Source organism: Myotis nattereri (assembly GCF_964212035.1).
Source record: "Myotis nattereri genome assembly, chromosome: 14".
NCBI classification, from domain to species: domain Eukaryota; kingdom Metazoa; phylum Chordata; class Mammalia; order Chiroptera; family Vespertilionidae; genus Myotis; species Myotis nattereri.
The window spans coordinates 15,133,622-15,149,837 of record NC_138089.1 but is presented as its reverse complement, the minus strand read 5'-3'; the positions used below and the strand labels follow the sequence as shown (position 1 = coordinate 15,149,837).

The window sequence follows — 16,216 nt, the reverse complement described above, 5'->3', positions numbered from 1 at the left end:
AGTCCTGTTACCAACTACTCCGGCACCTTCTTAATATCGAACACTCCCCACTATTTATTGCCTGAGTATAGGAGTCTGGAAATTAGTCTATTAAAAACAGCAACTGAGGAAGAACAGAGGTGATCCTGACTGTCCATAGGTAACTAGAGCCACTAGTTATTACTCTAAAACATGCTTTCCCTATTTTAACTTGAGTTCTCCTTCACTTATTCAACATCTACAATGTGCTCCACCCTGTGCTAGGTCCCAGGAATAGAATGATTAACAAGAAAGAAATGGCCCCATGATTATAGAACTTATGGTCACTCCATCTGCCTATACACAGTAAACACTGCCCTTTCTGGTTATGAGGCTACATCAGTGAACAAGACAGACAAGCTCCCTTCTCGGATCAGGAAAAAACAATAAACAAGTCACATAAGATGCTCAGATTACTCTGAGAGCTTGAAAAAAGTAATAAAATGGTATGAAAGGGCTGAGGGGGATGTAAGGAGGATCATCGTTCAGACTACATGATCAGGTGAGGCCTCTCTAGAAAGAAAGTCTCCCTTGACACAAGCCAGCCAGGCAGGATGTTAGTTAGGTGCCTGCTTTTGCCCACTCCTGGGTTTTGAGAGGAGCCTGGAACTGAATAATTTATAAGAGCAAGATATTTAGCCTAATGGGGAGTTCAATACCAGCCAGCCCCTTAATACTCAAGGGGGCCTCAGGAGGAGCAGTGTAGGTATCGCAGAGAGTAATCAGGCGTGGGAATGCTCAGCTCCACTGCAGACCTCCCTGCATTTAAATGATCCCCAGGTGATCCCTATGCACATTAAGACAGAATTCCTGAGCTAGCACCTTGGCTAAGGTTAAAGCCATGTCCATGAAGCTTCGTCTCTATCAGCCACTCCTTTGTTTCACAGTTTATTTGACAAATTTGGGGACCAGAGCAAGAAAGAGAACTGCTACTTATTGGGGGCCCTCAAGACCTTCCAATTAAAGGCAAGAATGTGAGCAAAGGGCCTGATGTGGGCCAAGTTGAACTCGGAACGAAATAAACAGGAAGATGGCCAACATGTCTGGAGCCTGGTGAGGTGGGCGTGTGATCCAGGAGGGAGACAGGGAGATGAGGCTGACACAGGATTTACAGAGCCTGGCTTAGACATTTAAGTTCATTTTTATTGAAATGGGTAGCCTTGGGAGGTGTGCAGGCAAGGGGGTTATAGGATCTACTTTAACCTTCAAAGAGATCACTCAGGGTGCTGTGGATTATGATGACACTAGGATAAGAACCGTCAAGAGGATGTGCAGCTGAGCCAGAGCTACACCAACCAGTGAGGCACAGCATAGAGTGAGAAGTCTCATATTATTGACATATTTTGCAAGAAGAGCTAAAGGTACCTACTGGTGGGTGGAAATGTGGAGGAGCAATGAGGGGAAATTGGGTCGAAGCCACGAGTGCCGCTATGAGCCACACAGGTGGACACTACCCGCTCCCTGGGCCCTCAGCCCCCACAGGCCACGTGTTCACTCAGCCTGAGGATCCCTAACCTTATAAAAGAATTCATAAACAACACCCCCTTTCAGTTGATAGAGAATTCCAGAACCCCCAGTTCTTACTTCTGTTCCTCTCTATTGAATTCCACAGACTCCTTCCTTGAGAAATATCAGAACAATGGATATCATCGACCGAAAAGAGGGAAACTCACATTAATTTAAAAACAAATCAAACACTAATTCAGGCAAATACTTGAGGCAAGTACAAGTAAAACCAGGTTTTTAAATCCTGAATTCTTAAGATAACTTACTCTCCCACAGTTGACATTCAGCAATAAGAAATAGGTTGCAAATTGCTCAACTTCTGGACACTTTAGGAGATAGTTGGCACCTAACTACTAAAGCAAAACGAGCTAATCTTGACCCTGGAACTCAACCTTTAGCCTGTAGAAAGGCCATTTTTAATGAGCTCCCTTTCAGTTCCAAGCTGAGCTCATCTTCTTTTTTTTTTTTTTTAACTCAATTTTTATTCAAGAAAGGAGCACGTTGGTAAAGCAGTGCCGTGCAGAGGTCAACAGCAGCCCTCTTCCCATGTAAGAGACAGAGCCTTCCTCTCGGGAAAGTCCCCCTACTGCTCTAGGGACTTACACCTTCGACATTCTTCCCAGAACACACACTGATGACAATTCACCATGACAGATTCACTCTCTCCCTTCAAAAGCAGTCTCCCGTTTGCGTGTTCCTGGGGCTGGTAAAACAGGCCTTCCCACAGGCTTGCCTTCTTATTCCCTATCTGAGGCTGAACCCAAACATTTCTCCTATGATAGTTGAACTATTTTTCTGTGCATTTTGTACCCAAATTCAGCAGAGGGCTGACAAAGTGTGAAGTAACATTCCAGGCAGCGTCTTTTAAATAGAATTCCATTTTCAGGTTTCAGGATGTGGAACAGTTGGTTTTGACTTTATAACTTTGATACCAGTGTGTCCCTGTTTAAATGTGCTTCTGAGGGTGCCTCCTGGCCATCAAAGGCCACCAAGTTATATCATGTCAGTACTGTGATAAAGTGAGTAGGAATTTTATTCCCAGGGGGGCTAATCCATTTACCTTGTCCTAATGCCAATTATTTTGCAAATGAGATCCAATGCTTACATAACAGGACACGTTGAAGGTGGGTGGGTGGATGGATGGACGGATGGATGGATAGGAGCAAACCCATCAGGACTTCTCCAAGCCCGGGACTGCGGAGTTAGGGTCAGCATCATCCTCACGTCTGAAGGCAATAGGATAGTGTTGTTGATCAGAATAGAAGCTCTTGGCTCAGATGCCTGGGTTCTTATTCCATCCTGGCTACTACGGGAGACTGGGCAACTCAGTTCCCCTAGGTCTGTTTCCCCACTTACTTTATAGCAGTGTTTCCCAAATTATTCACCTAGGGCAGTGGTCGGCGAACTGCGGCTCGGTGAACCGCGGCTCGGGAGCCACATGTGGCTCTTTGGCCCCTTGAGTGTGGCTCTAACACAAAATACCAGCTCTTCCACAAAATACTGACTTCTGCGCATGGGCCATGAAGTTTCAATCGCACTGTACGTGAGCATTTTGTGGAAGAGCCACACTCAAGGGGCCAAAGAGCCGCATGTGGCTCACGAGCCGCGGTTTGCCGACCACGGACCTAGGGTGTTTTTTAATGTAAGAGCTGTATTTTTTAAATTTATTTGACAGAGAGCGAAAGAAAGAGAGAGAGAGAGAGAGAGAGAAAGAGATGTTGTTCCATTCATTGGTTGCTTCTTGTATGTGTCCTGACCGGGGGTCGAACACACAACCTTGGTGTATCGGGATGCATCTTATATGTCACACTTCACATAACAACCAAGCGTCTGGCCTCTAAGAAGCCCCCGCTGAGTCTTCCGGAAGCCATAGGTGCTCCCTTTGTGAAACTGTTCCCACTGAATTCACGCCTTTTTGTAGCCTGGACGTGTGCACCACACATTACAGCACTTTCTGCCCTGTGACATGTGCGTTTAGAAGCTGGTGTCTGTCACCAGAGGTGAGCTCCCTCAGGCAGCCAGGCCTGGCACATGCTTTGACACCGAGTATACAAATGCTTGCTGGATTGAACCACAGTGAATTCATCAAATATTTCCAGTGCTGCAATGATGGACAGAGTGCACTTGTTCCAAAGTGCTCACAACACTTAGTGGCCACTGTCACTCAAAGAAGTCCGGCAAGCAAGACCTGCCATTTGGCCCTCTTGGGCACATCCTGAGGAGCACTACTTCCGGTTCTTAACTCCAGGGAATCATGGCACAACCACCTCTGTTAGTAACACTGAATAATGCTTTACCCACACAGAGAGCAAGACAAAAATTGTCACTGAGGGGAAAATGATCAATTAATATCAATTAATTTTATTTTACAGGAATAGATTATGCAGAAGTCTTTCAGCTTCTGAGGAGAATCTGAGAACATTTCACAGTGCACGGGAATCTGCACATACTTCAGGAGCAAAAAATGCCGGTTCCCAAGTCCATGACCCGGGTAATGTTCAAGGTGAAGAACAAAACAGTGGCATTTGTACAAATGTACAGCCAAGGCGGTGGGAATAAAAGGCAGACAGGCTTTAGGGAGTAGGGAGAGCTTGCCAATTTAAAAGAAATAACATTATAATTACAAAGTTTATAGATTATACAATAAGCAGTACTATTCTTTGAAAACCCAAATGCAGACAAGATCTGAAAGCAAGTTAAGGAAAGCTATTTGGTAAAGTCCATCAGAAAAAGCATCTTCCTTCAAGTACAAGATAATCACGCTTCATGTGTGGCAGGGGAACAGAATGCAAGAGTTTTGGTACCAGGTAACTTGGCCAAATCATTTCTCTGGCCTTGGCTTTTCATTTCTAAAATGTAGGCTTGGGGTAGAGAGGGTGTTTCTCCAAGTTTGTTCTGGATGATTTAACAGGCATTACCTGAAGAAAATGTTTGGTGTTCAAACAGATTAGGGGAAATGTTGGGGAATCCATCCACACTGGCTTCTTCCTTCCAGGGCTTGGCGGGAGCTTAACCCTATCAGTGCTGGTTCCAAGAGGGGACTATCACCTGCAGCATTTCCCAGCCACAGAATTCTTACAACAGAACTACCAATCAACTAGGGCAGCACTTCTCAACCTGAGGGTCGCAACCTCTTTGACGGTCGAACGACCCTTTCACAGGGGTCGCCCAAGACCATCCTGCATATCAGATATTTACATTACGATTCATAACAGTAGCAACATTACAGTTATGAAGTAGCAACGAAAATAATTTTATGGTTGGGTCGCAACATGAGGAGCTGTATTTAAAGGGCCAGAAGGTTGAGAACCACTGAACTAGTGTTTCACGAAAGTCACCTTAGAAAATTCTGGACTGTGAAGTTCTTATAGACCCCTTTCTGGATTTAAAGTCTATGAATTCCAGACTATGGTCACTTGAAACCAATACCACAAGATAACCCACCAACAGCCAAGTGACGAAGGAAATAATTAGTGTTTGGGCAGAAATTAGATGCAAAATCTCTATCTGCCAAGCTGTAGGAAGCAGTACCGGCCTCCCTCCCTGCCCATACATACAGATGACAGGCTTTTGCTTTCATTTTCATTGCTCCCAGCTCAGTGGGTTAGTCACTCTGTACTTTTAAATAATATGTATGCTATTGATTGGATATGCCCATCACATTCTAGCCTCCAGGCATGTTTACAAATAACAGAGGGGAGAAAACTGGATTGTTGATAATAAAATGGCTTAAAAGTCCACAGCCAACATTTTCAAAGAGACCTTCTGTGTCTGAGTGTGTGTATATACGCATATGTGTGTGTGTATGTGTCTGTGAGTGTGTATATATCTGTGTCTGTGAGTGCATGTGTGTGTGTGTGTGTACGCCTCCTGCTCTCCCCCTCCCCCCGCCCTCCTGGTGTGCAACTGTGAAGTCCATCAGGCTTCTCTGTGTGACCCATGCCTTGTGGTGCCTCTTCCTAGCTCCTGCTGAACTCCTACCATCCTGGGTGCTAGAATATACAAAACAAAAAACCTATGGTTCATTGGCAGAAAGGATAGAAGCCCTTAGGTAGGAGAGTCAGATTTACCACACCCTTTCCTTTGACCTGATTCAAAGGGCTCTTCAACAACCTGTGCAAGAAGAGGCAAAGAGACAGAGGTCCCTGAGAGCGACATCGGGACCAGTGGTCAGCAAGGGGGGGGGGAGGGGGAGTTGTTTAACCACCAGCATCACCCATTCACTCAACAGGCAGCATTTTAGTTCATCTTTCAAGTATTCCTAACAGGTGGCTCCTATTATTCCTTTTTTGTTTGTTTTTTGTTAATCCTCACCAGACATTTTTCCCATGATTTTTAGAGAGAGAGGAAGGGAGGGGGAGAGACAGAAAGAGAGGAAACATTGCTGTGAGAGGGGCACATCGATTGGTTGCCTCCGCACCGACCAAGGCCGGGGATTGGGCCTACAACCGAGATATGTGCCCTAGACCAGGAATCTAACCCACAACCCTTCAGTCCAGCGGTTCTCAACCTGTGGGTCGCGACCTCTTTGGGAGTCGAACGACCCTTTCTTTCACAGGGGTTGCCTAAGACCATTGGAAAACACATATATAATTACATATTGTTTTTGTGATTAATCACTATGCTTTAATTATGTTCAATTTGTAACAATGAAATTGGGGGTCACCACAACATGAGGAACTGTATTAAAGGGTCGCAGCATTAGGAAGGTTGAGAACCACTGCTTTAGTCCAAGGGCTGACGCTCTAACCACTGAGCAACCGGCTAGGGCTAGTACTCCCATTTTTGGTTCATAAAACTGCGACTCAAAAAAATGAAAGTAACTGTCCAAGTCCCCAAACGACTAAGTGGCAGGTCAGGACCTGGGCTCAGGGCTGTCCCAGGCCAACGGGCAAGCTCTTCCCGAGGTCGGCCTGATTCGTTCCAGGAGACACGGACTTAGGAAGGCAAGCCGCTCACCCAGCTGCTACAGCTCACTCATGGCGGGCCTGGGTCACCCGAATCTCAAGGCTACCACTCACACTGCCAGGGGTCATGGCCATTTCCCTCGGACCCCTGCCTGTCTCTGCAGAAGTGACCTTCTGCTCTGGGACTTGAGTTTCTGCAGAAGAGCAAATATTTGCTCACAAGTGTCCCAGCCAGTCCAGTCTCATCTCCAGCACATTTTCTCCCCTCAGCTCCCCAAACTCAGTGAGGACAGGCAGGGGAGCGGGAGCTGCAGAAACCTGCCTGGGGGGCCTGTGCCCCCCTCACAGCCTCCTGCCTGGACTTCCTTCCCAGGACCCTGTGCCTGCCCTTCCCAAGCCCAGGACTCACCTGCAGGTCCAAGCTCAGCTCTCTGCACTGTGTTCCCAGAGGGAGGGGAGGCAGCTGCCCAATTAAAGCCTGGAGGGGGCGGGGGGGGGGGGGTCAGACCCCTCTGTCACCTCCTTCTGACCTTTCTTCCTCCAGGCAGGAAACTGAAGAAGCTTCCCAGGAACAATGCATTGTGTGCTCATTTATGGTTCGCATACTTCTCTATATTGTATGCTGCTCCCTAGGACAAATGATCCTGGTAGCAAGCCCTCCAGACTTGCAAGCCCGCCCCTCTCCTCCTGCCTCTGCTTCCCCACCTTCTGCCTTCCCTGCAAAGTGACACGGGAAGCGACTTCTGTGAAGCCACCTAAGCCTGGAATTGCACTCACAATTGGCAGCTGCATCCTTGCAGCTCCTTCCTCGTCTCCTCCTGTTACCTTAGATGTTTTTAACCATAACTGCCTCTAGTGACTTGGAGCACAGCTCAGAGTACCATGACCCAGGGCCACGTTTGTTACAATTGGACACCATTGGACAATGGGGCACAGGTGAAGCAGGTGCTGAGCTCTTAGATAAGCAGTCAGCCATGGCAGCCCGGATCATGGCGGAGTGTCCCTGACCTCTACACGCCCCTCCTATAGCCACACTGCAGGGCTGTGAAGTCCATCCTTGCAACAATCCCTGCCATGACTACACCAGGGTCTAATTGGTCACGTGGCACGAAGGGCTTACTGAAGCGTGTGCCCCTCGATATCCTGGATCCTGAGTTAAAAACAAAAGCCCCATCAGCTGACCCTTATTTAAGAGCACGTTTGCTCATCTCCGTCCATTCTCACCACCTGCCGGGTAAGAAAGCTCAGGGCAGACATCCCAGCCTTCCCTGACCTCCCTCCTCATCCCTAGAGGACGTCGCTGCTCCTGGATTTATAATGACCCCGGTCACACCGCGCCCTGCTTACTGATGTGCTTGTCTCCCAGGGCCTGTGAGCTTCCTGAGATGGGAACATGGCTCCTCTCCTCTTGATAGCCCCGAGAACAGAGGTGACAGACCAAGTGTTTGAAGGAGGAAAGAGTGAATGAATATAAAAATCTTAGTCTCTAAAATATTTGCCTTCTAGCAGGTAACGAGGCAAGCAGAGACACAAGAGAGGCAGCAGTGGTAAGTATTAGAATGAGTAACAAAGGCGGAAGGGCCTCGATGTGGCTGAGGATGCAGATGGCAGGCTGGTCAGGAACAGGAGTGTGAGCTGATGTCCAAGGTGCAGAGACAGGAGTGAGAAGCTGTCTAGGCCCAGGCTGTGCTGAGACAGGGAACCAGCAAGGTCAGCTGGGACCCAGTTGCCAGAGACTTTCAATACCGAACAAAAGATGATAATTTTTTTGTCCAGAAGGGGCTCCCAGAGGATATTAATCTGGCCCTGATGCCCAGGTGGACGAAGGGGGCAGGAAGTGGTGGCAGAGGCTCATCAGGTGAAGAAACGGGCCTGCCCAGCAACACAGGAAACCCTCACCAGTTCCCCGTTTTAACCAAATGAGATTTTCATCTGAAAGAATAAAAAGACCACAGCACACAAAAGAATGACACTAACAGGGACCAGCTGCCACCAGAGACAGAGCTCCTGGGTCAGATGGGAACTTACAAACATAAATTCCAGCAATTCTCAGAGGGACTCCAGAGCTCTCTACACCTGTACTAGTAAGTGAAGCACAGGTCAGCCATGCATCAGGGTGCAGCATTTACCCCTGATGGTTCCTGGGAAGAGTCCTGAATAAAGGTGTGAGCAGCGTTTAAAAACATGATGGGATTTTGAGACAACAGAGACATGCGACATGGGGTCAGCATCACCACCCCCACTGCTGAAGCGACAGGGGAGGGGCAGTGTCCCTCACACCCCAGCCCTGCACCATGGAGACCACCGTGCCAGGGGAGCTGCAGTAACAGAAGGAAAACTATGTGCAGAGGAGAGGCTGCCCGGCAAAGGGGGATGAAAAATACCCTGACTTCGTTGCATGCTCACCCTCCAAACTTCTGCGGATGCCTCCCCTTGGGCACCCCAGCAGGAAGTGCAGGGGGTGCAGGACAGGGAAGAGGGGGAGCGGGCCTCGGGGAAATGAAGACAAACCCACACAGGGACCATGTAAAAGGAAAATTCCAGGTGTAAGAGGAGAGAGGGTCACTGGAAATTAAGAAAATGATTGGTAAAACTAAAACGCACTCACACATGCAGAGTGGAAGGCAGGGTACAGAAAATGTCACAGGGCAAAGGAAAAGGAGATGGAAAAGGTGAGAGAAAAGTCAGAAGACGGGTCTCAGAGAGAGCTCTGAGATGACTAATTGCCAAGGGTATGGCATCTGCAAGTGCCTGGGGGAAAACACAAGCAAAGAGGAAGAAATGAAACTGGATAATGCTTTAGGATTCAATAACATGTGATGATAAAACATTTCCTTCACCCCTGAGTCCTTGGAGGATAGAGAAATCTGGGACAATCTGGTCCCTTTACACTCAGAAAAGCAGCTTTTTGTTTCAAAAGGTCTGCGGTGAACCACAATTCCAGGACGTTAATCAATTTATTTCAATGGAGAGTGAAACATAAATGAAAGGTCCCCATTTCGGAAAAGGCCATGAAAATGTGAAGACGTTATTATTTCTAAGCTGAGAGAAGAGGCAAGATTCTCTGGCCGGCACATTTCAGAAAGGTTCAATCAGCCAGGGCAGGGGAATAGATTTAAAATAGAAAAGTAATGGGAAAGGGCTTTCCACGTAGCAGAGATGGTGACTGATGAAAGCCATCTCTCTGGAGCCAACCCTATTAATACCCATTTTCCCAGGCAGTTTGGAAAGTTTGAAAACTTACATAGTTCTCATTTCCCACAGCTTCTGAGTCTAATACAAATTTGTATCCATTAGTAGATTTACGTGTGTATACATACATATGGGTCTCATCCAGTGTTATAGATAATTGCATAGTCAACTTGTAGATCACCATCTTAAAATAAGATCTACTAGTAAATATGAAAAAAAATCTGTGTGCTGGTTTTCAAAAAAATAAAAAGGAGAATATTGGCCCAAAATTATAATACCCAACTCATTGATCCATTCATTTATTCAACAGGAATTACTGAGATTTTTGTTGTTGTTAATCTTCACCCAAGGATATTTTTTTCCATTGATTTTTAGACAGAGTGGAAGGGAAGGGGAGAGACAGAGAGAGACATCGATGTGAGAGAGACACATCAATTGGTTGTTTCCTGCACACGCCCCATCTGGCTTCAGGGATCAACCCTGCAACCGAGGTATGTGCCCTTGACCAGAATCCAACCAGAGAACCTTCAGGCCTCGGGCCGATGCTCTAACCACTGAGCAAAATGGGCTAGGGGCACTGGGCATGTTTTACCTGGTTGCAGGCACAGGGCCTAGCAGGTCATGTTCTGCTCTCCGTAATGAACACTGGGCCACTCAGGGAGCAAGCTCTCAGATACTGAGCAGCTCTCAGAGCAGCATTTCAGCAGCAATTTGAAAAATCAAAGCATGGACTTCCCAAATGTCTAGAAGCTACCCGATTCCCTGCCCCTTAATTCATCCTCTTACAGTTAGGTGCCCCATGCTTCCTTGTGGGTCAAAAATAATGGGACAATTTAATGCCTAACGATTGCCGTGGCTATCTGAATGACGCACACTCAGATGCAAGCTGCACTGGTAGTGAATAAAGGTACACCAGTAGGCGGCTGGCAATAACCCCTTAATGAGAATGTAGTCAATGGTGCATTTAATTTGATGGCACAGTCCAGTTCCAAATAATCCAAAAATTGGATTTGATAAGAAAAAAGGATGCAGAGGCCACCTCTCTCATGCTGCTCTTCAGAAATGCATTTGCACACTTCGAAGACATCTACGATAAGAGGCTTTTTTGCATATTTGAATTTGGTAGAAAGCTTTGCTACTTATTTTTTAAAATATATTTTTATTGATCTCAGAGAGGAAGGGAGAGGGAGACAGAGATAGAAACATCAATGATGAGAGAGACTCATTGATCGAATGCCTCCTTTACGTCCCTTATTGAAGATGGAGCTCTCAAACGGGACTCTTTAGTCCGCAGGCTGACGCTCTATCCACTGAGACAAACCAGCTAGGGCTGCTACTTATTTCAGTTAATTAAATACATTCAATTGTCCAGCTACCCCAGGAGATTTATGCACAAGATGCTCTGTCTCAATGAGGTTAGCTTTAGAGAGACACTGGGATCATCAGGTGCCTCATTAGCTGCTGTGAAAACAGACCACAGCCGCCTGCTTTCTCTTTTCTGATATTAGCCAACAATGATGCCATTGCTTCAGCAATTCCAGTGGCTCCAACTTGGTAGCGAGCTCCTCGAAGGCTACAAGGACCACTTTAAGTTTCTAAATGATTGAGACAAATGTGTTTAAACCACATTGTATGGCTCCAGCCAGCACCACACACTAAGGGGAAGAAGACGATGGAGAAAGGCCAACGTATTTCCCCAAATCTGTTTCTGAACAGACACAGACATTTACAAACACAGAAAGGGACAGCTAATAAATATTAACATTTTCTCTCCTTTATTATCCAGTCTATAGTTTAGAATGGGGGGGGGAAAGATCTTACTCTTGTACATTACCTACATAATTTTATTGGCTGCAAATTAGTAAATTTCATTTCTATCATATGTAGAACACATTCCTTTCAGGAGGCACACATTTTAAGACTAATTTAAAAGAAAACAAGTTGAAATTTTTTTTTAAATATATTTTATTGATTTTTCACAGAGAGGAAGGGAGAGAGATAGAGAGAGTTAGAAACATCGATGAGAGAGAAACATCGATCAGCTGCTTCTTGCACATCCCCCACCGGGGATGTGCCCGCAACCCAGGTACATGCCCTTGACCGGAATCGAACCCGGGACCTCTCAGTCCGCAGGCTGACGCTCTATCCACTGAGCCAAACCGGTTTCGGCAACAAGTTGAAATTTTTAATATAAAATAAAGTAGTTGATGCCAAAGAGAAAATGGGGTCTTGTTGATCCTTACATTAACATTCTAAAAGAAATGCAAAGTTTAATGAGGGAGTCAAACTTCATCGCCACTAATGATAATCACAAAAAAATTGATATAAATGTGCCTATATTTATCTGACCAGGCACATTTCTAAATTTCCTTTTTTTACTATAGCAGAGAGCTAACTCCTAGAAATCATTTCCTGGGTATCTTTTGTCTCATGCCATGCCTTTGATGTGAAATTAATTCCAGGCAAAGAAATAAAATATTCAAAAAAAAGGGAAGTGGTTTAATGTTCTGACCTCTAATGTTATTTCAAGAGACACTGCCATAGATCCTGGTTCTGGTTTCCATGCACCTGCAAATATCCCTTCCCCAGCTCCTGTGGCAGAGTGTCAAATATGTGTACACGGAAAACTTCCAAATCACAAAAATGATGTGTACACTGACTAAGCTAATGCACTAATTAGTTTAGTCAACTATTGTTTCCTGAAAAATTTGAAACCAATGGTTACAGTTTGGCTAAACTATATCTGTATATCTATGTATATATGTGCATCTGTGTAGGTATATGTATGATATTTAGTAACACATGTATATAATGTGTGTATATATGTGTTAGCATGTATCATATATACATAGATATATATATAGATATGCATATATATATATGCACATACATATAGGTACATAAATACATGTGTGTGTTTTTAATTGCTAGAGTCTGTCTTACATTACTAAACTGTTACTACAGCTTAGGGTAAACTTGAAATGGGAAAGTGTGGACTCCCTTGTTTCCCTGTGGGAAGGGGAAGTGTCAGCATGTTCTCCAAGTGGAGAAAGAGGCCTCCCGCTAAGGCCTCAGCTGGCACATTAGAGAAACAAGAGCAACTTGAGATTTCTAGCAAGTGCACGGCCCAGGTAACAAAACGCAGGAACCCTGGCCAGTCGCCTGCTCACGCGGCTGGGTTGGCCACTTCTCCGTGCATCCCACCACACTACCTGGAGCCCGAGTCGCTTGAATAATGGGTCAGAAAACGTTCAGCAGGCTCAGGGCAACAGCGGACGGGATGCTTAAGGGAAACTACAGGGGTATGAGGGGGTGTTCATTTCTGCTCTAGGAAGACCGTGTCTCTTGGCGGTGGTGAACAAAATTTCCCCTCCTTCCTAAGAGACAGGAGCTGGATCATACACGATCTCAGGCTCATTCCAGCCTAAGGGGTAAACTTTCAAGCAAAAACACTTGTAAGAGGCAAAAGCAGTGTCTAAATGTCCTCAATTTGTGCCTTATTCAAAGTTAGCTGTGTGAAATATGTCTAATGGATTCAGTGGTCACATTAGTGACAACTTCACAGGGAAAAAAAGCTTTAAAAATGAAATTTGGAGTTCAGTGGAATTAACTGATCATCACAAATTTTTTTCAATCACAATGCCTATATTATCACGTTAGGAGTTGCCATTAGGATTTGGGTTTTAATCACAGTAACATCATTAGCTGACGGTAACCTATTTCTTTTCAACTTGCATTTTACTATTGAATCTGGTTTTATCTTTCTGATTAATATTAATTTCCTTTTGTCACCTTCCAGCTGTAGAACAAAGCCAGCTCTACACAATAGCTGAAAGTTCTGAGTGACATCATAGAGGCAGTGTAGAACGATGTACAGCTAATCCTCAAGTGACATCAATCCACTCAACATCATTTCATTGTAATGCTGATGAGAAGAAAATGATTTCTGGCTGGGGCCACCGTCTGTGTGGAGTCTGCAGTTCTCCGGGGTCTGGAGACTGGTTACTCGGGTTTCCTCCCACATCCCACGGGTGTGCACGAGATGAAAAGCCCAGCCTACATTGTCCCTCTGTCTGAGTGAGTGTGTGTGTGTGTGTGTGGGGGGGGGTAGGTGAGGGAATGGACGCTGCAGTGGAAGGGCGTCCTGTCCAGGCTGGGTTCCCACCTCGCACCCTGAGCTGCTGGGACAGGCTCCTGCTACCCTCCACAGTGAACTGTTCTTATTCATCTTTCTTAAATGTATGTATAGCTCACATTTATTTCAATGTTTAATATTAAAAGTATTTTTGGTCTTTATTTATAACTAGAGGCCTGATGCATGAAATTCGTACAAGAGTAGGGCTTTGCAACTGCAGCTGCCTTGATCCCTCCCTCAGCTGCCTTTATCCTGAGGCTGCAGCCCTGGTTTCATCCTGGAAGGACATCAGGAAGTACATCTGGTCTAATTAGCATATTATGCTTTTACTATTATAGATTTCAGTGATGTATGTGACCAGAAATAACTCTTGTTTGTATCAATTAGCTTATGTAAAATTGGTTTTGTTATCCATTGTACGTTATTTCACTTAAAGTCACTGTTTCCAAGAACATGATGGTGATGTTAAGTGAGGACTTGTATACAGTACTACTGGTTTGAGGTTAAGAGCCCTGAGTTCGAGGACTGCTCTGGCAAGTCACGGCCTTTTCAGCTCAGGGAAGTCACTACGTCTGGGAAATAAATTTCTTCTCCTTGCAGGATGATTTGCATTAGCTGGCCGAGGCTGCCTGAAGTGGTTGGTCAGGATGCTGGTGGGATGGACTGCCATGCTGGTGTGTGATGCCTGCCAAGGATGTGCTATGTGGGAGAGGTGACAATTTTCCCTGTATTTGTCATTCACTGACTAGAGCAGTGTTGCTCAAATGTGCACACAAATCACTGAGAATCTTTTAAACATGCAGATTCTGATTCAGTAAATCTGGGTGGTGGCTGAAATTACAAATTTCTAACAGTATCCCTGGTGCTATTGCTGCTGCTGCTGCCAGCTCAGGGACCATACAAGAAGCAAGGTAAGGCCACTTGCAGCTCTGGATAACTATGTAATATCTCTCTCTCTCTCTCTCTCTCTCTCTCTCTCTCTCTCTCTCTCTCTCACACACACACACACACACACACACGCACACACACACAGACGCACACAAACATTCTTCCCATTTTAGGTATGTGAAAAGGTACCATATGCCAAGAATAGTATTAACCACATTAAATATGTTATTTCACTTATTCTCAATATCCCCCCACCCCAAAAGGCACCTAGAAATATCCAGGTAAGGAAATGACAATTTAAGGAGGGTAAGTAAATTTTCTCAGAGCTGATAGGTAGTGTAGGTGTGATTTAAACCCAGGTACCCAGGCAGACTAACACCAGCACCCTTGCTCTTGACCACGGTTATATGCTGTCTCAGTCTAACAACATGGGCATGCTCACTTAGTGCCAGCCACTGGGTGGTTTACACATGGAATCTCTTCCCTTTTCTTAACAACACTAGGGGATGGGTAATATATTATTCTTATTTTACAGATAAAATTAATTAGCCTTCCTTCAACTGTTCCAAACTCAGTGAAACTACAGCAATTCTTAAGTAAAATATCAAATTAATAAAATATATGTGATGAACTAAAAAAAAGAAAAAGCATATTTGTTCACCAGGCAAAAAAAAATGCATAAGACCATCAATGAATATATAGAAAATATTCTCCTGTAAGTCCATGCTACGGAAATGCATTTGACAGGTGTGCACATATGTCTCTGTAGAGTTTAGCCATGAGGTTATCAAAACCCCAATGATTATTGGTACCAAGCAGAACCCATTAGTGGGATTCACAGTTGGAAAAGAACCAAAGATGTATTTCTCATCACCCTCCTTTACTCCCTAAAAGATCCTTCTTTATTAACAAGCTAATGAAATAAGATTGTATCAGTACATGTTCCTGGAGATGAGCCTCCAGTACCAGCAGTTGACAATGGATGCTGCACTTATGCATGCTTAAGAAAAACAAACACCATGGGAACACAAGAGCATGATTTTTGCTTTACTTTGCTCAAAAAACAAAGATTTGAAGAAGTAATTATCAACCTTGGCTGCAGGCTGCCCTTTGGAATCAACTATGGAGTGGACTTAAAAAAAAACTGATTCCCAGATCCCACCCACAGAGATGTTTATGTAATTGGACTGAGGGGTAACCTAGGCATGGGGACAGTATAAAGTTCCTTAGTTTCATCTTGTGCAACCTAGGTTGATAATTGCTTGATTAAAGCAATGCCTTCCTTGCCTCCAGGATGTGTGTGGGTGTGGGGGGAGGGGCAGTAAATGTCTAATTGGTGAATGTCATCATTGGAGTAGATTGTGAAGGAGGTATTGGGACGAGAGAGACTTTCTGCCCTGAAGGTATGCTTAAATATAAATGTATATATTGTAACAGAAAAGACTTCTAGAAAACATTTGTGCAGCCTTCATTACCAAAACAATTGTCTCCCTTCACCAGAACTGATTCCACTGGAGGGCAGTCTCCTGGGAAGAAATGAATGGGGGCACTTCACCTCCCCACCAGCCCA

The 16,216-nt window shown here is 45.1% G+C and overlaps 1 protein-coding gene across 1 annotated transcript in view; it reads right to left on the bottom strand.

Annotated features, from left to right (window-relative positions):
• Positions 1–16,216, bottom strand: part of FHIT (fragile histidine triad diadenosine triphosphatase) — a 951,724-nt gene that overhangs the window by 752,111 nt on the left and 183,397 nt on the right. The gene's annotated exons all lie outside the window — the stretch shown is intronic.